The sequence below is a fragment of the Spermophilus citellus genome (genome assembly GCF_964194105.1).
Source record: "Spermophilus citellus genome assembly, chromosome: 15".
Taxonomy (NCBI): domain Eukaryota; kingdom Metazoa; phylum Chordata; class Mammalia; order Rodentia; family Sciuridae; genus Spermophilus; species Spermophilus citellus.
In genome coordinates this window covers 30,963,772-30,989,873 of record NC_138195.1, presented here as the reverse complement: position 1 = coordinate 30,989,873, position 26,102 = coordinate 30,963,772, and positions in this window count along the sequence as shown.

Sequence of the window (26,102 nt, the reverse complement as noted above, 5' to 3'; positions counted from 1 at the left end):
TGCATTGGAAAAGGTTTTATTAGGAAAACCTAATATTAGTATTGGTATTGGATAGTGAGATGGTGAAATTCATACACTAATGCAGTTTTATGTGCCTGATTAAATTTTCTTTTTCTTTTATCTGTAAATATAAACCATTTCTTGGTTTGGGGGGAAATATTGTATTTTAAAGAATGACATAAAATCATACAACAAATGTAAGTGGTTATTATGTTTTGAAAACGTTAACTACTGTTACAGACATAATTTTTCCAATCCTACATTCAAATATAAAAATGATTTTAGAAGGAAAACTTTCTCTGAAGCAATTCTCCATGGAACAAACACATTTCATAGACAACAGAAAATTTCACAGAATAAGGGATATTACTATTGTCTTCATGTACAGGTAGTTGAGAATAGAACAATAACTCAGATTAGTGTATGTTAGGTACCAAACATCTATCATTATAGGATAAAACTACTCTTTGTACATAAATTGTTATTCTATCTTCTGTCAGTTCTCACTGGAAAAAAATTGTTGATGGACAAGTTGTATTTTGCTTAGAAATATTAAGTCATTTCAAAAACTATAATATATTCTAGTTTTACTTGTGTTTCTTTAGCTCATAGACTGGTGACAACTTTCTAAAGACTGAGCAGACTGTCCTTATAACTCACTGGAGTGAAGTCTTCTACAAAGCAATTAACAGAAACATACATTGTTCCCCAGATAGGAAAATCTTGTTATGCTTAGTTATGTTTCAGTTTATCAGAAATTAAGTATTTTTTTGTTTCTGCAGACATATATATTCTGTCATAAGTGATACTGGGTAGAGTATCAGACACATTAAGACTTGAAAAAAAAGTCATAATCACTGATTATTCTACAAATATACTACACATTCATAGACAGTTATTCCCCAAACAGTAGAAATTGGTAACTTCCCTGAATATAATATTTGTTCTTACAATTTTTTCTCCTGTTAACTTGGACTTTTTTATTCACATGTGAACAATAGAAATAGTAACTTTATCAGATGGAGAGTGTGAGCATAAATTGTGTTGGATTTCAAGTCCTCCACTCCCCCAGAAACAATTCTTACAGTGAATTTTGTTCCTATTACAGTTAATATGTTTTTCCCCTTGGTGATTTTAGTCATGAAATAAAAATATATTAATAAAAAATACTTTATTTTTTATTAAAGGGAAATAATTAAGGGAATTTCTGTGCTCTAATGAAAAAATAATGTATAAATCAGATGACTTTTGAATTAATCCTATTTTAAATCTTATTTAAATAATGAATATTCCAAATGAATACAATATTTTCATTCTAGATGATAATTACAGAAAAAAGTAGAAGAATTTATTAAGTCATCTATATATTAAGAATATGTATTCATATATGTGTATGTGCTTATATATGCATTTCGTATGATATATGCCCCCAGAAATTTTCCTAAAGACTTAATTTATTTATAAAGTTCTACATTAGAAAAGTGATATGCCATGGTGAATATACAATTTTAAGGAATGCAATGTTTATATACTTTATAAATATTGGAATGAGAGAGAGCTACACAGAACACAGACTTTAAAACTGAGCCATCTACAAAGGAGGTGAAAAAATTAGTGATCCTGGCTGCTCAGTAAACTCACTTTGATCTTTGTAGTCTAAAGTCTCCTCCACAAACTGTTTTCTCTCAATCCCTAAAGTCTTACTTTTTTTTTTTTTTAACATTTATTTTTTTTTAGTTTTTGGCGGACACATCTTTGTTTGTACGTGGTGCTGAGGATCCAACCCCGGCCGCACGCATGTCAGGTGAGCGCGCTACCGCTTGAACCACATCCCCAGCCCCCTAAAGTCTTACAATGTGGAAAATGTGGAGTACACATCTCAGTGGTTTTCTAGAAACCTATTAACACTGTCATGAACAAAGTTACATATTGAGGGTTTCATTTAATAAAATTTGTATTTGAACATTTTTAAATTTGTATTTGAACTAAATAGTACCACAAATGCAAATTATTCTGTATCATAAGTCTACTTAAACATTTTAATTTTATTAAAATTGGTTTAATTCCTAAAATAAATCTTTTTGGCTTTATGATTAAAATTTGCTATGAACCAAAAAATTTTTTCTTCAAAAGGGAGGGGGGCTATGAGTTGGGGGGTTACATGCCCTGAAGCACTTGACCCTCGGTTTCCTGACCTGGTAGTCTGGTAGCTTGGCAACTCCAACCCCAAGTGCTGAGGATGTAGTGACACTGATGGCTCGCTAGGACAGAGCACCCCATCCTACAGGTTTTCCTGTCAGACCTGTACAAGCATGGGTTTTTCCTAGCACTCTGAGCTGCTCGTAGCTACTAGCTGTGAACCGAAAGTTATTCCAACACTTTGTCATGTGATATATTCTAATTGAAGAAGATTCTATCACAAACAAGATACAGTTCTCATGTGCTCTCAAGGAAAGGGCATTATACGAAGGTAAGACCATCTGGGGGAAGAATTACAAATCAGAGTTTGGTTGTCATAGATACTTGCCTAATAGATAATTTCTTACAAAAGTACAACTTCTAGCAGCATTTTATCACCAATGAAATGCAATGCTTTGAATCTCTTTCAAATCATGGGGTAGTAATGACTTATTTCCAATTGCTCTATGTAATTTTGAACTAGGTAATAAGAACCTTAGAGTGAAGTAGTACTTTTTCCTCATTCCTTTGTTACTGCTGCTCTTTTTTGAGTAGAATGCCCTACCTTATCAACTATTTCAACCCTCAGCTATAAACTCTGAACTCTGATTCTTTATTGAAGACTTGCATCACCTCCTACTCTTGCATCACCTTCTAAAGAAGATTCCAGAATGAATTATACACCTAATACTGGTACTCCAATATTAAAATGCATGCAACTCTGTCAGACATGGTCTGTCAAAGATATTTACTTGTCTTTTTGATCATTATTCCCTCTTTTCTCTTCCACTCTCTTTGCAAGGTCTTTGCTAGCAGACCCTCTTCTTCTTTTGTTTTTTGTGCCCTATGTATGAAACACTCACAATCACAGCAGATTGCTTTTATATTTGAAGGAATAGCTATCTCAGGTCAGGTTAATGTCTGTACTCTCATTGAAGAACACTCAATTTTTTTGAGTTATTTGCTTGTGTGTGTGTGTGTATGTGTGTGTGTGTGTGTGTGTTTTCCATTGGTAGATAACTCCAAAGTGGGAACTTAAAATTTTAATTTTCTGAGTGACATTTTATTGCTCTGTCCAATTTGGGTAAGTTTCACAATAAAAGAATTCCCCCAATGTCTGGAAACACTGATATGTTATTAGTGTTAACAAAATTCTCTAAAATATAGGCATTGTTTGTATACTAACTAGAGCTGTGAGCCGTTAGAAGTCTAAGCACTGAGGAGGCAAGGAAGTAAGAACTGATTATAATTATAGCACAAACTATCTAACTAATCATGTTTATTAAGTAGCATACATTAAAAATTGATTTAATTCTATACCAGAAAAGGAGAAATAAAATAATTTTATCTCCCCATGTCTTCCTAGTGAATAGTTTGATAAGTTTTGCTACCCAAAGAACTAAAAATAAACATTTTTTTCCTGTACATCCAGGTGCACTAATAAAACAATGTAATACCTTAGAGCTTCTGATTTAAATATCATAAATGTATTAGATGCCATAGGTAATAAAGTAAAATAGGTCATAATGTTCCTGAAAGTAGTCATGAAAAGGTGACATAAAATTATCAAATAATATTAACATTTGTATGTTTCATAAATGTTAAAAATCTGAACTAATAAATTTTTTTCTGTCTTTGTCTCCACTCACATTATTTATCTTACCATCTACATACAAATATTTTGATTTTCACATTTTTAACTACAAGATTTTATCTATTCAAATGAAAGCATATGTATGCATGATTCTTATTTGCATCTCAGTCTTAAATATAATACATGCAGCCCTATACTTGTCCCCTACTTTAGACTCAGCTTTCAAGACTCTTTCCTGATAAGCACAACAAAATTTTGATCATTCCTTAATGAGGTACAAAATACCCAACTTTTTTTTTTCCTTTTTAGCTACTCCTCTATTTATACTTCCTGTAATAGTTTCCAGGTTTATAAGCAATGACTGAGTTAATGTTTGTGTAAATGTAAATTGCACAATTTTATCTGTAGATGTACAGGTGTGCGGAAATGTCTGTAGGACCAAGTCCAGCAGTGATGGTGTTGGCTGAAAAACTCAATGTATTTTTAAAGCTGATAAATGATGCTACTGTCTCCTGTACAGGCATCATTTGTATTCCTTCTAGCTGTACACAAAAATGCCAGATTCTCACACCACCTCCTCAAAAAGTGAACCATCAAATGGTAGAATTTTTCTTTTTACCTACAAACAGTTGAAAATAATATTTCATTGAACAGAAACCCCCTTCCTCCTTATCCACCAAAGATATTTTCCTAGACCCCCAGAGAATCCATGGAACAGCAGAAAGTACTAAACCATAGACAGTTTGTTTTTTCCTATACCTACATAATTATGATAAGGTTTAATTTTTCTATGATATGACCATGAATAAAATGCTGAAAATTAATTTTCCATTTTTAAGCTTTTGGGAGGTATATCCCTCAAATTATAACAATATTCATGATAAATCTTCATAATTAAGAATACAAAGATTGTGCAGAAAGTTAGGTTTGCAAAAGCACATTTTGTTGTTGCAGAACTATAGAAGCATAGAATTTACAAGAATGTTTTTAAAACAAGTCCTTGTGATTCTTACTCTGTATAATCTAAAAGTTTACAAATTCTCTTTTAAAATAAAAAACAACCCTCAAACAAGATTTGACAGTGATAATTTTTAAAATTTTCACCCGCATTATAAATCATGGGCACAAAGTTCTTTCTCCCTTTCGATTTTTCTTTTTCTTTTCCCTGCTTTTTTATTATTTATTTATTTTTTGTGAGGGGGTTACTGAGGATTGAACTCAGGAGCACTGGACCACTGAGCCACACCCCAAGCCCTATTTTGTATTTTATTTAGAGACAGGGTCTCAATGAGTTAGTTCAGCTTTTGCTGAAGCTGGCTTTGATCTTGTCCTCCTGCCTCAGCCTCCAGGGCTGGGATTACAGGTTTAAGTGCTGCTGTGCCTGACTAAAAAGTTCTTTCTTTATGATGACCCACAAAACAATTCTTCCTGACTTTGTCCTGGGATTATCTATGAAATATTTGTGGACTGCAATTGACAGCAGGTAATTAATGATATGGGAAATGAAACCATGAGGGGTGGATCACACTATAGTTTTAGGTTCTGTTTTCCTGACATTTAGTATTAAATAGCATCTCAAGTCCAAAGACATAGGGTTTTACCTTTTTCTGTGAATATTTGTTTTTATGGGATTGATATTTCTGAGACTTGTTAAAATATTAGACCTTGCTTATCAGCTTTTTGTAGTAATTTAATTTGTAAATATTATCTTCCAATCTGTCATTTGAATTTTGAACTTTGTTCTGCTTCTGCCCCTCCTTCTCTCCTTTAGTTCTTCTCCTTCTCCTCACCTCCAAACATTTTTTAATGGCTTTTAAATATGTATTATTTACAACCTATTTTCTGGTCTTCAGAACTAGAGAGATGAATTATCATCACTCTGATCATTAATTTGGTATGTTTTAGCACACACAGTATAACTTGTATGTCTTCTTGATGAATATTCCACTCTTTAAGCTTTTAAGTTCCATTTTTATTCATCAATGTATGTCAGTTACTTAGAGGGAAATATTCTCAAATATAAAATATATTAAATTGCAATACACAGCATGCCACATCGAGGTATTTCCATATTGTGCCATATTGTGCTAGTTTCCTTGTATTCCTAACATCAAGTCTCATAAATCTGGTTAATAGGGTGACACACGTGTCATACTACTTAATTAAAACTACATGTTTTTATTTGTGTTAAATGTTTCAGTTCACCAGCATATCTCCTTCTTCTTGTATCATATGCACACAGTCTAATGGTACAATTCAAAGACATGAATATAAAATCAATATAATAATAATAATATGTTCAGGAATGCTGTCAATGTGTAGATCTTGCTATCATACAAATATAAAAGAAATATTATAATAGCTGGAAGGATATTCACACTGTAATAAAAATGTTCTGATCTATAAAGAAATGTTTGTTTTGCTTCATTTTGATTTCTATAAACTTTTTCACCCTAAAAATCTGACAAATAAACCCATTTTTACTAAGAACACATTTCACTCTTGGTTCACTAATGGATTTTGCTCAACCACATTTTCCTTCAGACATCATTACAAAGACATGAATTGGGTGTCAACCTACTTTATATACAAACAGAGATATAAAAATTTGTGGTATATATGTATAATAAGAATTGTAATGCAAAAAATGTACATGTATAAAGACATGAATTGACGTGAACATACTTTATATACAAAGATATGAAAAATTATGCTGTATATGTGTAATAAGAATTGTAATGCATTCTACTGTCATGTATTTAAAAAAATAAAAACAATTAAAAAAAGAAAAAAAATTGATGCTGTAGCCTCCCCACATTCTCTTATCTGGCTTCTGAAATCCTGAAGAATACTGGTTCTGTTTGTGCCACCCTTCATGTACTGCAGTAGTGAAACACCTTGTTGTAATCCAGTGCACCTCAGGGCTCTTTTATTTGCTTCTTTTCTCTGAGAGGTTCAGACCTATGCTGTTAACTAATCTTTTACAAAGTTTTCCAATTTTCTAGTTATTTAAGGAAGAAAGGCAAATATGGTCCTGATTACTTGATCTTGATCAGGACTAGAATTATGTTTCTTAATGTTCGATTTGATAATGTGTGTCAATTCAGTCAATAGATCTAATATATTTTTTAAAAATGTTTTTGTAGTTGTCAATTGACCTTTATTTATTTATATGTGGTGCTGAGGATCGAACCCAGTGCCTCACACATTCCAGGCAAATGTGCTACCGCTGAGCCATAGCCTCAGCCCTTAATCTAATATTTTTATTGTTGCAATCTTGAAGAAATATGAAAGATCCTGTGATAATACAGCAGATGCACTCTATCAACCTAATTCCCTACCAAGGTTAAATAGACTTTTTATTATGCATTACATATTTTTAAGGAAATACAAATCGATTTTTCATTATAAATATTTGTGTTTAGATAAAGATATAAAAAATGGGAGAAAGTCATTTTGTGATGGTAAGAGTATTTTATTGAATTCAGAATTAGTGATTTCAGTGTTGGCTAGCTGTATAGACCAAGGAAAGTCAAGTGTTGTCTAGGCCAGATATCTCAAATCCACAGTCATATCATGTTTCTGGAAACAGGGAAATTGAATGCAATAAGTCATGGAAACAATGTTGTATCCATGGTATGTTTTAGAATTTATGAACACTCTATTCAGTGATAAATGAATCCTTTTACATTATTTCCTGTTTCATTTGCAGGCATTCATTTTCAGCTATTAAAAAAGTCCTTAATATGGAACTCACATTTAAATTTGCTTGGATTTTGGGGGCATTAAGGCATTATGCTTTAGTAGAATAAACATTTAAGTCAGATTTCATATTGTCTTTGTAAAGAATATTGCTGTGAATCAGGGGCAGGTAGTATAAAACAATAACCAATTAGCAACTTGGCCTCATGAATCTTGGTTTTAATAGCATTGATGGAGAACTCAAGTGCATAAGATATAAAAGAAAAATATATGGAAGGAAGCATAATGTGGTATATAAACTAGAAAGCCAAAACAAAATGCAATTTGTTCTTTGTCATCTTTCCTTTTAATAAATTATAAACCCTTCCAAGGGCCTGCTAAGAAATGTAAAATACTGATAGAGTAGATCATTTAGACTTCTGAACAGTAGAAATAGTTTGGAATTTGGATAGAACTCAATAATTCTCCTGTATTAGAACATGCATTACACGTTTAATTACTTCAATATTTTCTGCCACCTTTGATCTCATGGAAGTGCTAAATTGCATGAAGCAAACCTGTCTTGCTACTTTTCTAACTTTAGTGTCAATCACAGTAACTACCACAAAGTAAGGGCTTAATAACATAAATACTTGTTGAATTAGTAAATAATGTGCACTGATTGCCAGCAATCCTGAATATGAATAGCCTGCATTTTTATTCAGCAGAGTACAGATTTGGGAATCTACAGGGCTCTGTGGAAATGTTAAAGATTTGGAGGGATAAACCAAATCCTATTTGTCTGCAGGGTGGGGAGATCTTTCTAGTGGTTTTCAAATGACAAAACATTAAAGTTCATCCTGGGAAGTGAAGATCTTTTGAAGAAAAGGTAAAATTTCTTGTTTATTATCTGATATCCCAAAACATATTACTGAAAAACTTAAGAAATACATGCACATGTGTATATGTACAAACAAATATATGTATGTACTGCATACACATATGCCTTCATATGTGTATGTTGAGATTTACATAAAATTTTTATACACAAATATTAACAGTTCACATAGTCTTTGTCATCTGATCACAATTATGGAGATCAAATCTTCCTCTTTAAAATAAAATATTTGGCAATATCAGTTAATTCTGATTTTTTATTTGTTTAATATTATTTTGTAATACAAAAAAAATTGTTCCTAAGTTACTGTGAAATTCGATAAGTAATTTTGATTTTAAGGCATGGATATAAAAGCTCCCTGACAGAAAAATCCATTGCATGAATTTCTTCATCTTAGTTAATTTCCCCTTTTGTCAAGTTGAAAGTCATGGGGTAATATATCTCTATTAAGAAAAAAGAGTTTTAGAAGTTGGGTATGCAATTATGTGCAAGTGTTTTGTAATAATACCTGAATCTATGAAATTGGCCACACTACTACATTGCTAATTTCCCTAAAACAAATTAAAGACAACTATTATTGATGAACACTGCTCCGTAATTGTGTGTGTGTGTGTGTGTGTGTGTGTGTGTGTGTTTGCTGCTAGTTGACCAAACCCTTTCTTCAGAATAAACATAACATTTTGAAAAAGGCAACAAAATACATCACCTGCAGGGCACCCACCAAATGATCATTTCATATCAAAAGACATTATTCCTCCAAAGATTCAAACAACCTGTAACATATAATGCTATAAAAACAATGATTAGATGTGTAGTCTTGAGAGAGAGAGAGAGAGAGAGAGAGAGAGAGAGAGAGAGAGAGATATCAATATTAATTACAGCTTTAAAGCTACGTTTTCTAACATGAAATATCATTCCTGGTTTCTTTTCTTCTTGAAAGGGATAGAATGTGTCAATGTTCTCAATGTTCAAGTGGCCTAAATATGGTTGTATGAATGGAAACCAGAGCCCTGGGGATGGAAACATCATCTCAATGTATCAGAACAAAAGTTCTGTTAGTGGAATTGGTTCTCAGCCATAGCCTTTTTTTATTTTTTAAATATTGAATATTTATTATTAAAATTGTGTTAAAATCCAAGGTTTCAATGCTCCAAAGAGATTTACAAAGTGGATAATTATAAATATTTTTCTCTGTTTAAATCCATTTTCAATATCTGAAAGAAATAATAATCTATGTAAAAATGAAATAAGTAATTCTTAAAATAAAAGTATATTTACATATAAACCATCTTTATTGTTGTACCTTTGATATTCTTTCCTTACATCATGTTGAAATTGTAAATAGAATGTTGAAATTGTGAATTTATTTCAACATATTTTGCTTCTTTGATCAGAATGTTTTAAAACACTATTCCATAACCTGCCAACAATTTTCTAACTCATAACACTAAAAAGGCAAACTGGCATCAGTAGTGCAAGAAAAGGATTTTATATTTGTCAATTCTAAAATGTTACTCTTTTGTCTCTCATTATTCTCATCTTTGCCATTGCTAATCTACACATATTTTCAATCCAAGTGTAATTTTAGTACATTTTAGCATGATTTAAATATGTAGATAAGTTGGTTTGATAGTAGGTTTTTTATACATTCATTTCCTCCGACAAAGGTGAACAGAAAAAGTTTTCGGTCTCTATTTCTGAAGTTGCTTACCCAGACTTTGTAAGGCCATCTCTAGTAGCTGGGACCAGCAAAGGCCTAGCAGCACCTTCTAGGAAGAGTGCCAGAATGTTGTCAAGGACCTGTGTGAGTGAGCCCAGTTCAGTTTTTTTTTTTTTTTTTTCCTCTTAGGAATGTTCTTGAACTCTTTCATCTGTCTATAGAGTTGATTGATTTCCTTGAGGAGTTCTAAAAAGCACAGTTATGGGGACTTCTAAGTCTCGATATCAGGACAGTAGCCTATAAGAGAGTCATTTCTACCAGTTGGTGGCCTTTTCTTTTTTCCCTACAGAAACTTGGGAGATTAACTTGTGGAATATTGTGGATATGCTAATTTAAGGTGAATTTCACACTCATTGGACACCAAGATGAAGAATATTCATGGTCACTGATTGAAAGTAAAATAAAACAAAACAATGAAATTAAATATTTTACATGTTTTATTTGCTTGATTGGTTTCTGATGAGAAGCCTGCTCTTTTTTGCTTCATGAAAATTATGTTTTTTCTCTGGCTGCCCTTAAGATTTTCTCCTCATTACTGATTTTAAGGAATTTGATTATGATGTGCCATGGAGAAAATAATAACAATTATTATTATTTCTACCTAGGTGGAAAATTAATGAGATAATGTAAACCATAAAGTGCTTAATATGTTTGCAGAAGTTTCACTCTGGGTTTTCAAAATATTCATCAGGTGGACAAGTGCAAATACATTCCAAGCATTGGGTACTGTAATTGCTGGTTTTTAAAGGGGATAGAAACATTGTGGAATGGGACATATTTGATTGAATTGGAGGCAATCATAGTGATTGTGAATAATTTGTATGTATTAAGTTGGAAATGCTTACAAAAATGCTAGGAAGACTTACAGCCATCAGTTTTACATTCAAGTTGTCAGCTATGAGGCAAAGTTAGGATCCATATTGGTACTGGGTAGGCACAGGTGACATTTAAATCATAGGGGAAATCTTAGGATAAGAACTGGCAAGGCAAAAAAAGAAAGTTGATGTAGATATTTACTAACATTTCATAATAACCAAAAATCATTAATGCTTATATGAACTATAGTCTCCTAAATTATCTGTTTTAAAATTTGCCCTGGATGCTGTTGGATTTATAAATACATTGTGTGTGTGTGTGTGTGTGTGTGTGTGTGTGTGTGCATACACACTTGATCTAAACTGTTTTCAAAGCAATTTTCTATTTCCTCACTACCTGTGGGATCAAGTTGACAGTCTTAAAGCAGGTAATCCAAAGAATATTCTTTCTTTTACCCTTAATATATTCAAATCATTAATTTCCTCATTAAATACTCCCTTTTCCTTTATGTATTAGAAGAGGGCATAACACAATAGTAATTTCTCAGTCTCTCTAAAGTATACAGTTATTCTCCCATGTTTTCAGGTCTATAATCTCATATTTATATGATAATTTTCCTAGATAGTTCCTAATATCTGTGATTATGCTTTTACAATAATAAACATCTTAACTATAGTAAGACATTATGTTTCATTTTATAAGTAAACATACATCTGACTTTTTGCATCAAAAGACATGGCTCCAGAGAAATGCAAACAAATAAATAACTACGTATTTGGAAGTGAATCCAAATATTATAATCGCATAAATTTAGCTAAACAAATTATGCAAAACAAATATTGGCAATTCAAACTGCATGAAAATGCCTTCAATGGAACTTCAAGGACCTCTGACTTCCTATTTAGTTTGGCCAATGGAGATTACCCATAGATGATAGGAGCCAGGTATCAGAGTAAGATCTGAATATTTACATTCTAATTTTTTATAGAAGACTCTTTATGTCCTTCAATGTATTTCTGCTGTACACAAGATTATCAAGTCCTAAACTTCTCCTCAAAGGGGCATAGAAGGAATGTATAGTTGCAAGTTTTCTAAAGTCAATTCAGAAACAGGGGCTTCCCATCAAAAGAAACCTGTCTAAGGTTGTATCGAACTGAGGGGAGCACTGAGGTCAGATGACCCTGGACATTTGCTCATTGCTTCTTTTCTGGTACCTAAAGGCAGTGCATGGCATATAGCAAGCACTCAAGATATATTTGAAAAAGAGTTAAAACAAAAACAAATCAAAACTGCCAGACAAATTAGATATTGATATACAAAAAAAGAAGCTTAATTTCAGTAAAAGCTATGTCTAGATGCTTTCCTATTTTTGAAGAAACTTGTATTAATAAGGCACATTCCAGTGAGTTGGGCTTTATAAAATCACACAGATCAGAGAATTTCAAAAATAAAAAAAGAAAAAAATCATATGCTTACTTCTTTTAATGATAGTCAACTATTTTGAAATACGTAGACTTTTAGTAGCTCTTTTTTATTTTGTACAGATACATCCGTTTTACTGGAGAGTAACCTCACTATGTCATCATATGACTGCTAGCTGATTTCTTTATGCTCTCCAAGTATCATGCAACTAAAAAAAATTGACTGCTAACTAGCCATCCACCTGTGTCAGAACTGTCCAATAAATTTACTCATAAGCATTGTTTTATTTTTTTAGACAAAAGAGTTGTTGAAATAAGTTGTGAATGATGGAACTGTAGAAAAATATAATAGTGTCTGTTAACAACAGTTGCTTATTCTGATTTTGTAAATTCATGTATGTGTGTTTCCAATATATATAGTTCTCTCACAAGTGGTGGTATTTTTTTTTTTTTTTGGTTTAGGGGGGAGTACTGGGGATTGAACTAGGGAGCACTCAACCACTGAGCCACATCCTCAGCCTTATTTTGTATTTTATTTAAAGATGGGGTCTCACTCAGTTGCTCAGCGTGCCTCACTTTTGCTGAGGCTGACTTTGAACTTGTGATTCACCTGCCTAAGCCTCCCAAGTCGCTAGGATTACATGCGTGCACCACTACTCCGAGCTTTTTTTCCTGAACTCTGAGTGACTGCATAAGCAGGGGTCAACACAGAGCTTACAAGGCTTTTTCTAAGTATTTCTGGAGGGTGTAACGTTTATGAATTGTCTGCCCTAATTTCAACTAACAAAGAAATAAGATGAATAATAATTAATTGCTCCCTCTCTTAGAGAGCATAAGAATCTAACAGGTAGCCTAACTTCCTTAGAAATAAATGGTAGGTACTATAAAATTCCAAATATAAATGGAAGCAAGAGTAATAAATTATGTGTTGAATTTCTAGCAGCTCATTTTCCTGTGAAATGGTGCAATACAATTTCAAACCACAAAAACCTTGTAAGTTGAATTCTATTTACTCTGGGCCTGTTTACTTCTTCTATAGAACAATTTAAAATGTGGTACTTGTAAGTCTGATACAAGATGTCATTTTTTTTTCTTTTCCCTTTCATATCCCTTTTTGGAAATAGCAACCATGCTTCCACCATCATTTTTTTTATTGTGTTTTGAAGACAACTTTACTATTTTTCAGAAATATTTCCTAATAATTTTAATTATGCAATATATGGTTTTCCCTTTTCTTGATATATTTTTGTCCACTTCAAAAAAAAGAGCAATAAATGGTAGCAGAATACAAAGGTTAATCTCAAGCTGAAGATGTAGTGTAAAAAAAAGTGGCTGAGGAGGTTTTCCAGACTTCCTGCAGTGGCATGGACAACTAACAGGATATAACCCCTTTCAATTCATTAGATGTGTCCTCCTCTGTAAAAGGATTATGTAATAAGACAACAATACATAAGGTAGTTTTATTTATTCTAACAAATGGGATAAGGAATGAGTAATATAAAACAGTAGTTAGTGATTGTTTCCATGCACATATAAAAAGTCTTAAAGTAGATTACATATGAACACGATTTGAAAGAATGTTTAAGGAAGGCATTGCTGTGATTCAGTCTGTGTTCTAAACAATGGGTGATCAGTTAGAGGTGACATCTTTGGAATGAAAAGTCTCAGATGATTAAAAAACATAAACCATATAAAGGTAGCAGGCAATGTCAGGATGATGTGGTGAGCAGAGACTTTATGAAATGAAAGCAATTACTGTAAGATTAGGGTCTGTGCAGATGCAGGGAAAGTGATTTTGAGTGGATAGAAATCACATTAAACCAGTTTTAGAGGGCAGTAGTAAAGCAGGCTTCTTTTGAGGGATGATGGTTTGAGGAATATTATACTTGTGGTGCCTCTGGGCATCTGAGAAGGATGTCTGGCAAAGTACTGAAACTTTGGATATAGTTCTTGAAAAGTAGATAAGAGTTGGTGATAAACAGTAGCTAAAATGATATTGGAAACAAACTACATGGACAGGTTGCGTAGAAAGAGAATATAGAATGATAGGGGAAAATTATCAACAAGCAAATATGAAAAAATAACAAATGATGCAAGGAAAACAAGAGAAAAATGTTATCTGCAGAACTTAAAAAGTGTTTTAAGGGAATTTTAACGTAACTCAGAAGGCTGACTATTTTGTAACAGAAATTAAGATAAGAAAAGAGTACAAGTTCAAGATTCAATAATTGTTACATATAGTGTGATACAGAAAAAGATCTTTTTTTTTTTTTAGAAAAAAAATAAGCCTCTGGAAATTGATGCTTTAGGTCAGTAATTACTTTAGCAGGAAACTGTTTAGTATCTGGCATATCAAAATTCAGATTAGGGTAATTTTAGGTGATATAATATGAAGAAGAAAAGTAAAGACTACACTTACAAGAAATACATAAGGGAGGCAGGCTAGAAGAATAGACATTTTGTTATTATTATTTTTAATTTTTTGTGTGGTACTGCCAATTGAACCCAGGACCTCATGTATGCCAGGAAAGGGCTCAACTAAACCACAACCCTAGCCCAAGAAAAAGCATTTTACAATGAGAAAACGTGTTTTGTGTAAGCATATGATAAGGTATTAATGACTATGTAGAGATTGAATATGTAAGTGATAAAGTATATATTTCAAGAAATAATGTACTCAGATTGTATGAAGGTATATTAATTTGTTTTAGTTTGCATAGTAATAAATTTCAAACTATAATATTCTGAACCAAGAAAAATATAAGAAAATAGTTATTTTGATCACTGGAAATAATGAGAATTTATAAATTTAAGAGGCAAGGCTTAATCTGCCAGGAGAACACAAATGGCAACCAATAAAATGAGTATAAACTAGAAATGGGAAGAAGTTCTTGTGTGGAAACACAAAGTCAATTCCACCCATGGCTGACATTTAGCGCATACATCTGGAAATGGCTGTACCATTGCTAATGCATTGCTATACTGGCTGGTAAATGATCATATTAACACCCCTCCAATTGCCCCCATTGCTACTCAAATTAATGCATTTCTCCAAGAATTCCCAAATATTTAGTATCTAGATAATAAAGGATAATTTCTGACCAAAGCTGGGACACACTAAGACCTAGCTTCTTCTGCAAAGTCTGTATCTTTGTTAGAGAAAAATGCTATACCAATCTTATATTTGATTGAGAATGTCATTCAGGTTTTATCAATGCAAGAATCAATAACACAGGAAGAGATATGGGCCTAAAAACTGGGAGAAATAGATCAACAGGGAGTCCTTAATTGTACAGAATACAAGCCAGGTATTGAGAAAAACAAAAGTGGAATTGTGGTTACCAAAATCTGGGAAAAAGAAGGACAAAGGTGAAAAAGAGGAAGACTGTGGTTATTGAATAAAAAGTTACAGTGATATAAAATGAATAATGTTTTGGTCAATTTTTTTTCTGCTCCTGTGAGCAAAAGACCTGACAAGAAAAAATATAGGAGGAAAAGTTTATTTGGGGGCTCATAATGAATAAGTTCTGGTATCACAATTTATTTTGTATTTCAAAATACCTGGAAACAAAGAATTTTGAATGTCCCTGACACAAAGGTCTAAAAAATATTTGAGGTGCCAGATAAGCTAACCACTCACTCTGATCTGAACACTGCACATTATACAAATGTATTAAAGTATCACAGTGTACCCCAGAAGTATGTACACTTATTATATGCCAATTTTGAGAAATCTAAATCAAGGAAAATGGGCCAGGTTAGCAAGAGCCAGAGATGCAGGGTTCAAAGAGAACTTATGACCTGGACTTAACCAACTCTTTCACAGTTGGTAAAGTAATCTAAAAATTTCAGTTTTACTAATCCATATAGCACCTGGACAAATGAATAGACTTGTCTATTTTAATTTCTGAGATATATTAATATGATGTTCACTAACTAAATCAAATAATATAGCTGTGTTGGAACTATTTTTTCTTCTTCCCTGGGAATTCTAGTACCATATATGTATCACACTTTGGTTTAATTTATAAAAAGGTGCTTCTTATGGGAAGATAATTCACAAAAATTACCCCATTCAGAAATAATTAGGAAAAAGTCCATCATGCTCTGCGTTGTTTTCTTCATTTTAGGGCCACTGACTTGGTGAGTAAAGTATGGAGTTGATTTCAAATTTGACTTGTGTCCCTTTAGACAACTCCTCTTATTAAGGCACAGTCTCTATGTATGGGCAGGGTAACCCGATAATACATTCCTATGTTCTCTTGAAACTTTGATGGTTCTCTGAGTTGATTAAACTGTATTGCTGTATTGAGTCAAATTTCCCAGAAATTTAAGTTTTTTGGAAAAGGGTGAAATCTAGATTTTCAACCCATGGTGAAATGAAATCACTAAAGTGGATTTCAGAGCCTCCACATTCCCTTTTATAGCTGCACCTACACAGTGACTCACCATGTCCATATTTGTTCTGATCTGTTCATAATCACTTAAAAATTTGTGGTTGAATGCACAGGATTTTCACTTTGGAGGAAACATTTCAAAGCTTTCCTTAAAGCAAAACGAGTTTTCACTGCATTACTTTTTCTTGAAAAGTAGTTCGGAGAACATTTAAAAAAAAAAAAAAAACTTCATATAAATGTCCCCTACACATCCCAAAGTCCATAATTACTTACACTCACTCTTGTGGACACTTATTTAGTGCGCCTGCCTTTTACCTTAAGCTCTTTTTCCCCAGAAGGTTAGCCAACCTTTTCACATACAGTATACAATATCCGGAACATACATTATTTATAAGTTTGAATTGCTTGAGTTCCCAGCTAGCACATACTTGCACTGCAATTTTTGATATATTACTATTAAATTTTTTAAAAAAATCTTTGATGTTATTTTCAAAATAAGCCCATGTGCTGGATTTAGAAAGTGTGTTTAGATCTCTAAAACCTTGTGACAGAATAATATTTCACTTGGGGGGAAGACTCTCTGGTGATTGTATGTTCCAATGCATCACTAGTACAATGGTGCTTTGATAATATACTACCTAGTCTCATCTGTCAGTGGAGCACTAGGGAGAGGAGAGAAGCCAGTTTAATTATTTATTAATGCAATGTATCATCACAGTGTTACTAACTGGTGCTCAGGAACATGACTTCAGATATGAGATGGTGTGCTCTTATTTTTGTAAGTAGTGTCCTTGAATAAATCTAAGCTCATTATCAGGCTTGTCAGAAAGAAGGTGTTATAACTGCACTGTGGAGGCAAACATTGCCAATGATGTCAATTAGCAAATAGAGGTTGTAATTTATAAAGCTAAAATTAAAAACTTAAAAACTGTAATTTTATAGTCTTCAAAGTATGTTTTAGTTAGTGTCACAATTATGTTTTAGAAAAAAATACTTTTCGGTCCACCTTTTTATGAAGTATGTACTATTTGTTTTGGGACTGACTATATCTACGAATCGTTTAATAAAAATGAAAGAGGCAAACACTGAATAAAAAAATTGCAAGAATGCTACCAGAGCTCTCTTAAAAAATACTAGCCACATTTTTGTAAGTAAGATTAAAGTAAGGTATTAGTTCAACAAATATTTGAATCTTTATTACATATCTAGTGTTATGACAAGTTCTTGGGGTATAATAACAAAAAATTCTTTAATCCAAGGGGCATATTATCTTAGTGGAAAAGAGACATAAAGTAATGTAAGGTATCACATAAAACAAGCAGCCCTTGACATTCAGAAGCGGTCTGGCACTGTTACCCAAGCCATGGCTTCACTATGAACCGGACTGGTATTCATAGGCATGCCTCACAGTTTCCTGTGGACATAAATGCTTCCAGAGAGAAGTCATTGAGACAATGATTTGGCAAATAAATGTGAGGAGCTGATTCTCAGAGTGTAGAAAAATTGCAGATAATGGATAAATGAGATAAGGAGATTCTAGGCAAGAAGAGATCAGTTTAAGAGAAATAAAAAAGCACAAATAATAATAAAAATAACGCTTATTAAAAGATTTATACATATCAAGCTCTATTCTACATTCTTTTTACTTATTGATTAGCCTGGTAATAGCTCTGTGTGTTAGGAACTAAGAAAGAAAGAGATTTCTGAAAGTCACACTTCCAGAAACTTAAGGACCTAGACTCACACAACAGATTCTCAATGCATGCGAGAACCAGGGTGCTGCACAGAAGCACAGCTATACATTACTGACCACTTGACCAGTAGCAAAAGAGGATCAGTATTGCAAGGTTTGAAATCTTATTATTTTATTCTTGTATTCCAATAACAATGAGGGAACAATGTCAGTTTGGTTTTTGTAGAAGTTTGATTAGAGAAACAGTTACAGAGGGATTTCCAAAGAATCTATGGTATTTACATGAGATAGAGTACTCAGACAGTAGACACAAGAAGTCACCATACATCAGTCCACCTCATCCATACTTAAGTAACACTTATACTAAAAGTTTCTTTCCCATGTCCTGAAGGCTGAAAAAGCAAGTTTCAGAAGGAGCATAGGGAAGATGAATGCAGAAGAGTAAAATAACAGAGTAAAATATCTTCTGTATTCAAAGGTGTAGAATTATGGACTGTCATAACTTGGAAGAACAAATCTAAGAGAAGTTCTTAATTGGATGAGAGACTGAAATGATAATTGAGATTGGTATGGTAGGGAGAATAATAATCCCCCAGCGATACCCTCACTTAACTTAAAAACCTGAGAATATGAGATATTAAGTAATACAACTAGGAAAAGAAGATAATTCTACATTATCCAGGAAGACTAGTCAGGTAAGTTCTAGTCAAGTAAGTTCCTAAAAGCAAAGAACTTTCTCAAGCCAGAGGTAGAAAAGAGATGTTAACAGAAGAATTTAGAGAGTACAACTCTAAGTATTAGAAGGGTATAACTATGAATTGGATGAGTCCATGTGTAAGACCTAAGAGAAGCTTCTAGAATCTAAGAGTGACCCCAGGTGAAAGTCAGGAAGAAAATGGAGACCTAGGTTCCATAATAACAAGGCAATGGATTCTGCTAACTCCCTGAATGAGTCTAGAAGCAGATTGATTTCTACATTATGGAAACCCAGAACAGAGAAACTAGCAGGGTTAAACCAATTTTTTTATTTACACAGCTGTTTTACGACACATTTGTTCTTTTTAGTTATACATGACAACATAATCCATTTTGATATAATTATATAAGCATGAAATATATCTTATTCTGGTTAGAGTCACATTCTTATGGATGTACATGTTGGTGGGATTCACTGTTTTATTTTCATATATGTATGTTGGAAAACATATGTCAGATTCATTCTATGGTCTTTCCTTTGCTTATACCACCTCGCTTCCCTCAATTCCTCATGGTTTAATAAACTGTGCTTCTATTCTCCCCTCAACCGGTATTGTGGGTTAGCTTCCAAATATCAGAGAAAATATCTGACGTTTGGTTTTGGGGGACTGCCTTACTTCACTTAACATGATAGTCTCCAGATTCATCCATTTACTGTCAAATGTTCTAAAGTCATTCTTCTTTATGGCTGAGTAATACTTTACTGCATGTGTGTGTGTGTGTGTGTGTGTGTGTGTATAAATATTATATATAGAATGTTTTCTTTATCCATTCATCCATTGAAGGACACTAGGTTGGTTTCATAGGTTAGCTATAGGGAATTGAGCTGGTATAAATATTGATGCACTTGTTTTGCTGTCATATGCTGATTTTAAATAATTCGTGTATATACTGAGGAGTGGGATAACTGGGTCAAATGGTAGTTCTATTCCTAGTTTTTGAGTAATGTCTATACTGCTTTCCAGAATGATTGCACCAATTTGCAATCCTCACCAACATCCCCCAACATCCTCACCGACATTTATTGGTACTTGTATTCTCGATAATTGCCATTCTGGTTGAAGTGAGGTAAAATCTCAATGTAGTTTTAATTGGCATTTCTCTAATTGCTAGAGATGTTGAACATTTTTTCATATATTTGTTGATCATTTGTATTTCTTCTTCTGTGAAGTTTCTGTTCAGTTCCATTGCCATATATTGATTGGTTTATTTGTTTTTTGTTCAGTTTTTTTGAGTATATATATATATATATATCCTGGAGATTAATGCTCAATTGAGGGTAGATGGTAAAGATTTTCTCCCATTCTGTAGGCTCTCTCTTCACATTCTTGATTGTTTCTCTTTCTGAGAAGAAGTTTTTAGTTTGATATCATCCCATTTATGGATTGTCAATTTAACTTCTTGTATTTTAGGGTTCTTATTAAAGAGTTTAGCTCCAGGAGTGTTGGGCCTATGTTTCTTCTAGAATGTGCAGGGTTTCTGTTCTACTACTTAGATTCTTGGTTCACTTTGAGCTGAGTTTTGTGCAGGGTTAAATTTCATTCTACTATACCTGGATTTCCAGTTTTCCCGGCACCCTTTGTTGAAGAGGCCACCTTTTCTCCAATCTATGTTATTAGTGCCCTTGTCTACTATGAGGTAACTAGAAACTATATTTTTGTGGATTTGTCTCTTTCTTCTAGTCTGTTCCATTGGTCTTCTTGCCTGTTTTGGTGCCAATACCATGGTGTTTTTATTACTTTGGCTCTTTAGTATGAATAAAAACATAACTTAATACAGATGCATAACTGAAAAGCTTCAGGATCATTTCAAGTTATTCATGGGAATGTGGCAGGGGGCTATATCTGAAAAATGTGTTTAAAGATAGTTATGAGAAGAATCAAAAAACTCATTCTGTGTCTCCAAGTAATTTATTATCTAAGAATCTGCATATAAATATTAACATATGTCCTAAACATTGCTTAGAGATGTAAATTGCAGGTATAACTATCCTGGGGAAATCTCCAAATTCTGAAAAATATACTCTTTTCAAATAACATCATGGAAGCTTCAAGAAGCTGAAAGTTCAAGTCAGTTGTTGGGTTCTGAGGCCGAGTCCACTGGTGAGAATATTATGAAAATTAAGATCATCAAGTCTTAAAAATTAGATTCAATATTGTTAGCTATCTATTCTTTTAAGATATGATGCCTACTTTGTAAAATCACTCATCTCAAAGACAATTGTGAGTCCTTAATCCCAAGGTTTCAGGACAGACTTCTCTGGTTTCAGTTAGAAACTCTTCTCCTAGCCATCTCATTGGTCTTGTCAGTCTTCTCCCATTATCTATGAGCCTGTCTCTTAAATCTTTTAATTTCTCTCTTCCACTCTCCCTCCACCCAACTTGATATTTTTTCCATTCCTTTTTTTTTTCTGAAAACCACGTTTTATTTTACTAGTTTTTAGTTTCCTAACCTACCTAAGTTCTCTTAAAGTCTCTCTACAGAAGGAAACAAAATCAAATCGGAATCAGATAAACTATTTCTCCATAAGAATTAATATCACTCTATTAAGATAGTTGTCTAAGACTTTCTTAATACATAAATAAAAAACATAACCATTGAAACAATAAAAGCAATTGAGCTTGTCATTGGATGATAAAGGAAATAAAATAGTGTTACTAATGTTATCACCTTTCACATATTTCAAACTGTGACAAATATAAATATTTTATTTATATTAATCTACTATAATCTTTAAAATAACTTTCTGAATTAGGTTCATATTCCCATGTTAAGATTAAGAAATTGAGAACCAACATGTTGGGAGGATATTTATTGTTCAAACATCTAATACAGACAGATGTACTGTTTAAAGGAGAAATACTTAGATTATCTGGAAGAAAATTGTGTCTGACTAAACTAAAAAAAAAAAAATAGTAAGGAAAATTAAACTCTTGTCCCAGTCCTCAATATACACCTTGGAGGAACATCTTTAATTCTCAAGTTCTTTAGACTATGAATTCCATTAATTTCTAAATAAGTCCCACCTATAAGTAACATAGTGTTACAATTGGTCTAAACCATAATAGTTATATTTATGAATTTTTCTAATTGTAATTTTATTTCTCAAATAAATATTTTCCTACATTAGTAATATTTGCATATTATAATTTTAATTGATATTTTTATCTTATAATATATGTTTTAAAAGTATAGCATACTTACGTGTTTGATAAATTATCTATTCACTGTAAACTTTTATAAAAAATGATCCCACTGCAAATTAGTACAACCATGTGGAAAGCAGAATGAAAATTCCTCAAAAGACTAGAAATGAAACTGTCATAAGATCCTGTTATTACACTCTTTGGTATTTATTAAAATGACCTAATTCAACATATTATAGTGATACATGTATATCAATACTTATAGCAACACAACTCACAATAGCCAAGTCATTCAACAGATGAATGGATAAAGAAAATGTGGTATAAGTACACAATGGAGTTTTACTCAGGCATAATGAAAAATGAAATTATGTCATTTGTAGGTAGATGGATGGAACTGGAGAATATCATGCTAAACAAAATAAACCAGACTCAGAAAAATCAAGGGTTGAATGTTTTTTTGGTTTTTTTTTTTTTTGTTTGTTTGTTTGTTTCAAATGGAAAAGACAGAGAAGGGTGGGGAAAGAAAGCAGAAGCAATTTTAAAAAAGGAGATCTCACTAAAATAGAAGGTAGACCAATAGAGTAGAGAGATAGGAATGTACTGTGGAAAGAAATCTACCAAATTATGCTATGTTCATGTATAAACATGCCACAATGAATCCCACTTATTTATAAAATAATAATGCACAAATGAAAATAATAACAAAAGGGAAGTCAGTAGAGTAAAGCAAGTGGATTGGAGGAAGATGGAGGAGAGAGAAAGGAAGGTACTGGGAAATGATGTTATGTGCTTGAGTGAATAGGAATAATAAATACCACTACTATGTATAATTATAATGAAATATATAAAAACACATAATAAAATATGTAATGAAATATGTAAATAGTTCTGGATAAGAATTTCTGTTCCTATTTAATTTGCTACTATTAGTCTTTCTCTAAAAAACAATTAGGCCATCCTTTCTGGATTTCAAAAGTAATGGCCAAATGGTCATTTTTTTCTTAGATCTCATTGCATTGAAAAATATTTTCATATTGGCTTTGTCTGAAAATACATACATACTATATATATAATACATATATACACCATATATATTACATATATATGCTATATAATATAAATAATTTCTAAATAACTATATATATATTATATATAATTTCTAAACAAACTGTATCTCAAAGACCAATTCTACAAATTAAGTGATTCTGCAAGTACCTACCTTATGGAAAAAAGAGGAGACTACAGTATTGTAGACTTTCATGCTGAAGATAGTTATAAAATTTTGGTTGCCAAATATTCACACAAATATGCAGTATGATTTTTATTGTAATAAAAATGCCTTTGGAGAATATATACTCAGAAGTACGTAATGAATTAATTAATTTAAGTAGAAAATGCAATTCTTCAAGGATAAGAGAGTTTCATCTGAAATCAGGCAATTAGACTCTTAAGAACAGCATGCCCACCACAGAGATTAAATTGGTACATTTCAAAATAATTGTACAGATAATGATGCTGATGATAATGATGATTGTGATGATAACAAGCCAGGAATATTTCTGCCTTCTCACCCTAAATTGTCTGATCAACTATTTCTCCTGCTAGGAGACAGTCTGGCATTTTTTCTGAAACAGAAGTATGACCATATTAGGAAATACTCTTGGGAATCTTGAATGTAAGATTGTTAAATTTTGTGTATTTTTTGTAATCTAAAAATAATGTTAAATACTTATTCTACATCAGATTGACTATTATTTATCTAAAGATGGTTAATACTTTGTGATATTACAGTGATTTTTGCAAACAAGGACTAGTAGTGGTCAGAATACCACAAAGATTCAGGGGATGGGGTTGTAACATATTTTTGTGTAGGTAGCAGAATTCAAAGAAGTTGGTGGTATCGTTACATTTTGAACAGATTATTTTCTTATATTTGAACCACCTATTTACATACACTAACCTGCAACATTCTCTTATGAAGTTGTAATAAATATGCCAGGGATAATTTTCTAACAATGATTGGATTATAGTAGATTCAATTCACTGTTCATTAAACTGCAAGGTTAGTCTTATATTTATGAGAATGAAGTGGCATATAATAATCAATGGCACAATTTTAAAGTGAAAATGCTTATTAGATGAATTTAAAATGAATATGAAGTCTAATTATCTATAATAAAAAACAAAGTTAATATTTTCAGATGCTTATTATGCAACACCGTTTGTTAATACATGTAGTCTACATAAGTAGTAGTGAAGCAAAAAGAGTAAAAACAGATTAACTATAGAACAAGACCTTGAAAATCGTGTTTTTAATTTACAAACAAAATCAATGTTTTATTTCCAGCCTAATAATACAATGCACTAATCTTAGATTGGGTTAATTAGATTTTTACTTTTTGGTCATTTTGTTAATTTGTAAATTTGTAGTTTATAATTGTTTAACCATATAAGAAAAAGGAATTTAAACATAGTCTGTATTTGTGTAAATAAATAACACAGGAGTAAAATGGACACATAAAATTGTATGTTGTTCAAAATATATTCATACATGAATCAAGTTTCAGAATGCTTTTATCCTAAAGAGTATAATAAGAATATTTAAATTTGTAACTTGTCATGTAGTGGGTAAAATATTAACTTCACCACTTTATTAGTCTCTCAAAATCAATTTATAGGCATTTTTATTTTGTGTTTATACTTTCAGTTTTGGTGTGGTCTTGAGCCTGACCAACTTGCCTAAATTCACTCCTGGGATTAGGAAAATGATGTTTTCTTGCCTTTACAGCTTCATTTTAAGAAAAAACAAATGAAAAGTGAAAGTAGCCTAACTTCCCTTTAGGCAGGATATTTTGTTTTATAATTTCACTCTTTGACTTTCCTGAGGTAGTATTGATTTTTATCACATGATGAAAGAGATGTATAGAGAAGAAAAAAAAATCCCTAGGGGATTTACTCAATTTACATGCTATTAACTTGATTCTCATTCTTGGGGAACCTAGAGAAAATAACTTCCCTCTGTTTTCCTAAGGGATCTGTCTGAAATTTCAAAGTTCTAAATTGTATTAGTTTAAAAAAATAAGAACATACTACTTAACTGAAATAATTTTACATTTTAAAGAATACTTTTGTGTGTGTGATTGAGATTCCACATAATCTCAAAGGTATTGTGATGGTGATGATGATGATGATGATGATAGCTCACTTCAATTGTGTATTCATGGAAGAAAATGTACTTCTTCTATATTAACCTTGAAAATTTATCTGAGTTTTTACATTATTTTTTATGAGGAACACAGGTCCACGTAACTGTTCATTCTAAATGCTCTTAACAGCTCTGAGTTTTAAAATAACAAACATATATCACATACCTCAATATCAGATTATGCACTTTACTCCTGAGTTGCTATAAAACAAAATATATTTTTTTGTATTTGCTCATTTGGTGATATGATAATCTTTTATACTTTCTGTCATAGTTAAAATAAGTTAATTTCTTCTCTGAAATATTCCCTTTCAAAACAATTCATTTTCATGGAATCCTGAGACAGATTAATGTAAGAATGGATGAATATTTTCCAAATAATACTGAAGATAATTCACAAGTGTTTTCAAATAAGAACATCCTTTTAGTTTTATTATGACAAATCATGGACAGATGATATTGATGTACTGTCTGTGGTAGCTGTATTTAGAGCTAATCTATGAATTAATTTTTTCTAGTTAAAGACAGAAAAAACTTTGAAAATGTTCTTGAGCAGAACTTTCTCGGTTTGAAGAGCAACAACAAATAAATAGC